General features: G+C 38.9%; 1 protein-coding gene across 4 annotated transcripts in view; it reads left to right on the top strand.

Moving 5' to 3' along the window:
* Positions 1-3,939: 3,939 nt before the first annotated feature.
* LOC108730716 (Sox box protein 15) overlaps positions 3,940-8,814 on the top strand; it is a 59,530-nt gene continuing 54,655 nt past the window's right edge. For 2 of the 4 annotated variants that reach the window (XM_018460618.1, XM_018460613.1), the window contains exons 1-2: positions 3,940-4,229; positions 5,128-5,218. The gene's annotated coding sequence lies outside the window, so the exon portion shown is untranslated. Of the gene's footprint in view, positions 4,230-4,562; positions 4,591-5,127; positions 5,219-7,342; positions 7,345-8,814 lie in introns of those variants that run through there. The other 2 variants (XM_018460631.1, XM_018460624.1) reach the window with 2 other exon arrangements.

Consider the following 8,814-nt stretch of genomic DNA (forward strand, 5'->3'; position numbering starts at 1 on the left):
TTATTTAATTCTCCTTCAAAACATTATACAAAACATCACAAAATTGCGTACCTTGCTCAATTTAAGTGTTACCACAAAAAATTAAAGAATTAACCATATAAAATGAAAAAATTTAATTTAAATAGAAAAATTTTTCATGTAAAAACACTTGGCGCTGCTGCATCCAGTAAGAAAAATTATAAGAAACAATTTAAAATTGGAATGGTAATTAATAAAAATAAATAATAAAAGATAATTATAATTTAAAAGTAAAAATAAAAGTAATAATAAATTCTCTTTCATAATGTTACGCCCGTGCCATGCCGACACCGTAGATCGCCCGGACGTAACAATATATACACATGATAGATACTTTGACTCTCATTGGGGATGCTTTTTATTTTTCTTATTTTTCTAGATATTCATATTTTTTATATGATTCTGACTTTTCTTATTAATATGCTTCTTATTTATATTACTTTTCTAAGTATTATGTTCTTATTTTTATTTACATTCATGTTTTACTACCATATACTACCATGTTATTATATCGAAATCTAGCAGCGCCAAGTGTTTTTACATGAAAAATTTTTCTATTTAAATTAAATTTTTTCATTTTATATGGTTAATTCTTTAATTTTTTGTGGTAACACTTAAATTGAGCAAGGTACGCAATTTTGTGATGTTTTGTATAATGTTTTGAAGGAGAATTAAATAACCACTACTTTAGTTGGTAGAGAAAATACTTTAGTTGGTAGAGAAAATCTTTGAATGTATTGTGATTAAATAACCACTACTTTAGTTGGAAGAGAAAATGTCTTTGAATGAATTGTGATATGATAATTTCATTTAAGAGGAATTTAAATTTGGATTGGAATAGAAAGATTCTTCAATAAGTATACGTATACCTAAGTTTCATTGTACAAACATTAAAGATAGTACCATTTGGATTAAGTAAATAATAAAGATAGTATCACTTAGGTTTTACTTTTTATTTTGTAGTAGAATTTAACTTGGCCCCACAGTTGTTGATACTTGGCGCCACAATTGTTGATATCAAATCTTTTATACAGATGATACATATATCATTAGATTTAATAAAAACATTAACAGAATTTAACTTGGCGCCACAATTGTTGATATCAAATCTTTTATACAGATGATACATTAATACAACCGCGTCGCGAACAAAGTGCGAGAAAAATGGAAATGAGATATGAAGGAATTAAAAGAATATCAGCAAAAGAATAACTAGAGATGAAAACGGAAGAAAGTAATTTATCTTTGTCATATTTCGATTTACCCTTCTAATTCAAAGAAGAGTATTTTACTGTTGATATGCGAGTAATGACAGAAAAAACACAATGAGTGAACCGAGAAAATATCGGAAACAAATTATCAGTAGAACTTCGTGAAGCTATAGTAAATTAGCGTGAACAAGGCCTCGCGGCGTAAGGAATAAACAGGTAGTAATTAATGAAGCCATTGAGGTGTTCGTAGGATATATGATTAACGAGACGACGTGATGTAACATAAGTTACGTATGGCATGGCGGGTTAAAAGACGAAGAGAGGAATGAAAAAGAAAGGGATGGAACGAGAGGATCAGCGGCAAGCAGCAACAGCAACAGCAACTCGGCAGTAGCGAGTAAACGCAAAAGCACCCTCGCTCGGCCCCGTGCGATGCAAAGACGGGATATAAATAAGCGGCTGTCGTTTGCGGAAGCAGAAAACGGGCAAAAGGACAGAAATAAAGAAGAAGTCGAGGAAGAAAGGGAGCCAGCGACGAAGAAAGGAATAAATAAGTTGGAGAGCGAATGCGAAGGAAAGAAGGAGAGAGAAAGAGGCAGAGGAGAATCGGCAGCACCGGACCCCCGGCTCTCAAGTCCCTTGTCGCTTTGCTCGACCAACGTCCCGATCTACTACTTTCGCGGTATACGACCGTCCTTTCGCATTGGAAAGCTTTTATTTCCGCCGTGTGCAGGGGCTGGCAGGTGTACCCGCGTCTCGTTATCCGAGGAGCCACCTCTTTCGAATCATAGGATGAATTTTAGAGGCGTGTTCGTCGAGAACGGAATGGCTCGCCAGATGCGTGAATAACAAAATGAATTCTAATTGAATGGTGGACGAATTTATGTCGATACCACAGATTAAGTTCCCATAAATCATTCCAGCAAGATTACAGCAACATTGCATTCAAAAAAAGAAAAACAGCTTTATAAAACTGTTGTAAGATTTTTTAATGATTGATTTATTCATTTACATTAAGACTGATCACATAAAGGACAGTTTACAACAGTTACAAAGCTACTTTTCTGCTGAACGCTCCATTGAATGTTGCAGCAATATTGCTATAAGCTTCTGTATTATATGGGCAAAGACTGAAGCACAGACCTTTGCCCATAATACAAAATGCATAGAGCATAAGAAAATCAATCGCAATCAGTCTTTTATTTCATGGAAAGGAAGGAAATAAAGACTCTCATTGGTTCATTTGCTTATGCATTATGCGTTATGCAAGATTGTGTGTTCCAGCCCTTAATAAACTTTTTTCTAAAGTAGAATATAGTTAGATAGCATAAAGCCTTGGTTTCTGCTTATTCTCAGGTCGATTAATTTACCTTGACTTAATTGGACATTTGAGGATAATTTTAGTCGGAAAAAATTCCCAAGATTCGTGCCGCAGAATTCAAAGACAAAAAAAAACGTTAGAACTACTAAGGACACCCTGTATACGCGCATACGCATATACAGAAGGCATATATGCGATGGCTGCGAACAGAACAGCGTGCGGAACAGAACAGAACAGAGCAGAATGGAGCGGAATCGAAAGAGAAACGGAACACACAGCGGAGAAGCGCGAGCTGACTGCGGCAGGGGCGCAGCATGTTTATTGGCGCATCTCTCAGTCTTAAATCTTTATGTTGTCTCCGCGACGGGGTCCGCTTCGGCCATCCCCCCTGGTCCCATCGGAGAAAGACGGAGAATCCGAGAAGGGCACCGGCTCGGGAAAAGGATGAGAAGGACCAACTCGGCGCGGTGTGGAGAGCGAGCGAGAGAGAGAGAGAGAGAGAGAGAGAGAGAGAGAGAGAGAGAGAGCTAGAAAGAGAGGCGTTCGCCGGGGCACACAGGGAAAGATATATCTTCCCAGGGAGAGTTGCGGTCGCGAAATCGAGTCAAGAGAGTCGGACAAACCGACGACCGTAGGCGCGCATCCACCGCATTACGCACACAGAAGCCGCGATTTTAACGTACCTCGAGAAACGCGTGTCGCTCGGTCGCGCCAAGCCGAGAGGGAAATGGACCCTCGCCTTCTCCTCGATGCTAAGAGTGCATATAGAGATAGACAAGGAATTTTATTAACGATCGCGAGTATGCAATAAGGAAGTCCGGCACGAAATCGCTCCGATAACGCATTTTCTTCATTTACGTCGTTTACAACGATTGCGTCATCGAAATTAAGAATCGACGCGATTACATTGTGTCATCGTTTAATTGTCATTTTTTGGCATTTGGGAATATTATTCTCGAAAGATATTTTTTATAAGAATCTTTAATATTGTTAATATTTTTAATATTCTTGAATATTATTAATAATGTTTATATTATTATTATTGTCTATTTTTATATAATATTCTTGAACTGGAAAGAGATAAGAGATAAATTAAATCTCAGTCAAAAGTTAATCGTGAGTTATGGAACTAGGCCTTAAATATATAAATCGACTATAAATATCAGTAATAAAAGAACATAGTCATAAGCCAGTATTCAAAGTAGGTTCTTATTTTAAGACCGTCTTAAGTAATGTCTTAAGTCGCTAATGCGGCCCTCTGATTGGTTCATGACGTCTTAAGATTGTACTTAAGATGGTCTTAAATATTATATAAGATCCGAATTCCTATGAATACCGGGCATAAATAGGTATATTTATATCCGCCATGGTTATGAGTAGGATATTTTCGCGGAAAACGAGCTTCTTTCAAACGTCTTGAATGCAGCCGCGCGACAACGCGACAATCGAGATATCGCTGCACCTTTTAGTAACGCGCATGTCCATTCGTCCGTCAGTCAGTCGAACGTTCGCATTCGCGGCCCGTGTTTCGCACTCGTTCCGAAAATGAAATCATCAGGATGTTTAAAACTAACGTCCCATTATGACGCAGTATTCTCGTCATCATTCGTAAAAGTAAACGCCGTCTCGGACGTAACGTCAACGGCAGGGAAAACACACGACGGCTGTCAGCAACGGCGGTGAGTTTTAATAGCCTTGCGATTATCGTTTATCGGATTGCGTAGTTCATTAAGCGGCGATCGGTTGAGAACCATCGAGCGATCGCGGCTACGCAGGAATTATAGATTAACGCAACAAATTGAGGGAGACTCGATTTTATTTGCAGTATAAAATTATTTTCGTATTATCAAAGCGCGCGATCGCGCGCTGAATTTGTAATGACGCTCCGAATACGTTCATAGTCATGATTTTAATTTGGTTAATTTGCGACAGGTGGCGCCACCGAAACGTGCGTAGGCGCTTGGAGTCTTGAAATTGAGCTCGGGATGGCGTACGCGATTTCGATGAACAATTTGCGTAATTCCCATTGCACCGATAATTGTACGTTCAATTTCAAATGTATCGTCAAAAGTATCTAATCTAAAAAAAAGATCGAGAGACAAGGCATTGATACGTTAAAATTATTGACCGTTAATGTTGTAATTATTTAAATTTATTAATTATCCTTACAGAAATCTAATATTGATGGTCAATTTAATACTAAAAAACAGTAATTAATTACTTATATTTATTGTAAATATTAAATTTAAAGTATTATTGTTCAGTATTTTTAGTTTTCTAAATAACTAAATAAGTTATTAATTATCGTCGTTTAGTGTTAGATTTCTATAAAGGAAAAACCGATATATGTAAATCGATATACATGTAATTTCTCCAGTTTTTAAATTAAATAATTACCTTCGTAAATAGCAGATAATTTATACACAAAATTATAAAGAGAAATATTTGTAATACTTTATTTAAAAAATGCGAGAAATTAAATTACTGCACTATAATCTCTTAGAAGTCTTGAGTCTTCTTTTAATAGCTTGCACAATTGTGACGTACTTCTATTAATTCTCTTATTTTATTTTTCAGATTTGCTAGTACCGAAGAGCCTCGGATAATTTTTGCGCCTTGAACGTACGAAACAATCTGCAGGATAACGTTATCGGCTGTATCATGAGAGGTATCAAATACAATTTTAATTCGTGAGAGGAGAAACGGCGCCGAACATTCCGCTGAAAGTTTTCCACAGGAATTCCCAGTATATTCCTGGGACGATGCGTGCTCGCGATGGCGGGTCGGTCGATCCCTGACGATCCCTAAGTGAAATATCATCGGCAATCATTCACGCGAGATCCTTATCGCACGGCTAACGTGATCCCTAACCCCGCCGAACTCGGGAGCAGTTTTATATGCGGGCCCCCGCGGCGAATGAATAAGCCGCGGCGGGCGTGGGTGCCGGCTGTGGTTGCACGTGGAGGAGTGTCGTTTCGTTCGGATTCTGCGAGCAGGATCGCGACTGGAATGTGAAATCACAGTTTCTTTCCTCTCTGTCTCCCTTGCGACGAGTGCGGCCCGAAGATCCCATATCCGAGGAATTGCGGGGAAGTATTCGCGGACGACGCGACGATCCGCACGCACGAACGATAAATAAGAACTTCGGCATTTCGCGCGTTTCTCCTCGCACGAGCGATAGCGAAACATGACTTCCGATATTCGAGTATCTATCTTATCTGCCAGTCCCGTCGGTCGATACATTGCAGAATGCGCGCCACGATCGTTGGACAATGAAAAAAAAAAATAAGAATAATAATACGCTCTTAAGCTGTGATAATCTCAAGCGTATCGGAAAACCCGGATTAACGTTGTCTTTGACTATGGCTACCACTGTAGATTAACTTCAATCTTGGTTCAACTTACTCTTCATCTTTTTTTAATTCTTAGAACTAGAAAAAGATGAAGAGTTTGTTGAATCGAGATTAAAACTAAACCACATTGGTAGAAACGGGTCTATATTGTTGTTTCTTTGCAATAGAGACTACCTGATGCTGTTTCTATCAAATGCCCGTTTCTATCAAGATTAACTTTAATCTTGGTTCAACTTAAGATTAAAATTAATTTACATTGACAGAAACTGACATGAATTGAGCCCGGCGCGATGAGGAAAAAGCCTCGATTGTTTGTAATTTCCATGTTTACACATTTTAAGACTTTTAATCCACCTGTCGCTCATGAATAGAAGTCGAATCACGGCGAGACGCGCGCGTCTTGGTTTCGAAAGATGTTAATTAGGCTTTTACGGTACACGGCCAATTCCAATCTACATTGTGTGTACGAGGTGAATTCTCTCGCGGTAAGGAAATCGCGCAATACTTTTAGGCCCCCCTGGTACACACGTTGCGAAAAAGTGAAATGTGTTGTACCATTGCGTTTCCATTGTTGTGTCACGGGGAGGCGTAAAACGGGGCAAGGTTGCATTCGCGATTGTTCGGAAAGAGTCCCACATGTAAGTTCAAGTCAGTTCCGAATCTTTCGTATTTATACTCCTCCCTCCTCCTGTATTTTATACGTTCTATCTATTTATATTTTTTATATATATATTTGTATTGATCAATTTCTTTTATCAATTTTTTTTCAAATGAGAGCTCTATAATTCTACATGTTAATTCAATTAGACAAGTGTCAAAATATATTTATGTCGAATAAGGTGAAATACGTATTTAATGGAATCCACGATATTAACTTAGAACTCTGCGCGACGTTAAATCAATAATATCAACTTTCTACGACGATCACAAAACATTTTGAAATATATAATGACATCTCAGCAGCGCAAATGAAAACGTTGCGGTAGTAAAGCATGCGATGATGAGAGAAAGAAAAAGAAAGAGAAAGAAAGGAGGGGACAGAGTATGGGCGCGTGTTTCTCATTGTGAAAATCTCAGGAATCCCTGACCTCCGGTGGCTGCTCGCTTTAATTACGTTTGTCATTTCGTCGACTGGTGTCTCATTATAAAGAAAGTTCGAGACATAACTCAGCACTTGTTGCGAACTTAGGTGGCCTCTTTCTAGTAACGGCACTAACCAGCCCAACCAGACGACCACAGCAGCAACCAAGCAAGCAAGCAAGCAAGCAAGCAAGCAAGCAAGCAAGCAAGCAAGCAAGCAACCAACCAACCAACCAACCAACTAACCAACCGACCGACCAGCCAGTCATGAGCCCCCTTTTACCTTACGTATAGCCCTCCGCGTGCCTCTCTTCGCATCGCCGCTCTAGATCTTCGGATAAGAGCGAACACCATTTTAGCGGTTCCTTACACACCAGACATCCGCTCCCTTCCTATATATAAACGGCGGCACTCGGGAGAGCCTGGCTGCATTTTTTTTCCGCGCGAATGTGTCAAGCAACTAGCGGGAGGGAAGGGCACGAAGAAAGGGGATGATAGACGGGACCAAATAGATGGCGAAAGAAGGACCAAGAAGACTCGGAAAACAGGAAGGAATTAAAAAAGGATGAGGACCTATCGGCCGAAACTAGTGGTCCTCAAGTAAGAGATTGGACATCCATACATTTGGTCTGCCATATTTTTTAGGATCTGCATAACATAAAGTGAGATATCCACGAATCCTCCTTCTATCTTACGCATCTATTAGTCTATCTTAAGCAGGTCCTGAAAAATATGAAGAATCAATCAGAAATTATCCAATCTCTTATTTGAAGATCTCTAGCCGAAACCTCTCATCCCATGTATATGCATACTGAGATTCGTTATACGTGAGAGCGAAGGAAGCAGAAAACGGGATAACGTACCGTTTTGCGATGAGGGTTTCGTTGTTCCCGTTTGTCGTTCCTGCAACAAGAGCGACATTACGTCGGCGCGTTTGTTTGTCGTTTCGCTGGACCAAGGAACGCGCTACCATTTTCGATTAATCTCCTCTTATCTCAGTGACTGTATCTCGGCGGCTTGTAGAAATTAATGCTGTTAAATACCGTACTGTCGGGGGAGAATTTTGGTGGTAAAGAATCGGGGTATAGTATTATCGATAACATTTAATCAGTGTATTGATTTCCCGATTAAACTGATTGTCGCAATCTTGAACACGATTGTAACTATTATTTCTGAGAAGAAACGTTGCTCTGAGTTTTTCTCGGAATTTTATGAAGCGGATGTTGCTTATCTACGAGGACTTATGCTGTTTTTCCTGTAACGTTACTTCGTCCGCGAGATACCTAATCGCGCATGCTTCATATTCAGGTTAATTTCGCATTTAATTGTAGATTTATCTGTTTACGAGACCTATCCGTTGTACTGTTAGAGAGCGATAATCAATCTCACCGCGAACGGTGAGAAGATCCACTTCAGGAGTGAGATCCGTCATTTCATAAAATTACCTGCGCCACAAAGTGGAGAAATCATATTTATAATTATGGCAGCGTAAGAAATAACTGACACGCCGTAAAGCTGGCAGCTATAATTATAGCGCAGGAAATTGTGTGTGCATTTATTATGAGCATTAATATATTCAAATATGATAAGTAAACAATAATTATAATATAATATAATATTTAGATAATCCATCGAATTCGTTGTTATTCGAGGTTTTGTATATATATATATATATATAGATCATGTAGATATATATATAAATCACATAGATCGTATAGATATCACACGGTGTAAAATAATCGTAATTGATCTCATATCAGAATAGATATAAATTTCAGCATCGAATCGCGATGGCGCGGCGGCTTTCCGTCGCGGCGTTTTCCCGAGTGAC

Source organism: Mycetomoellerius zeteki, unplaced genomic scaffold (genome assembly GCF_001594055.1).
Source record: "Mycetomoellerius zeteki isolate Tzet28-1 unplaced genomic scaffold, Tzet1.0 scaffold119, whole genome shotgun sequence".
Classification (NCBI taxonomy): domain Eukaryota; kingdom Metazoa; phylum Arthropoda; class Insecta; order Hymenoptera; family Formicidae; genus Mycetomoellerius; species Mycetomoellerius zeteki.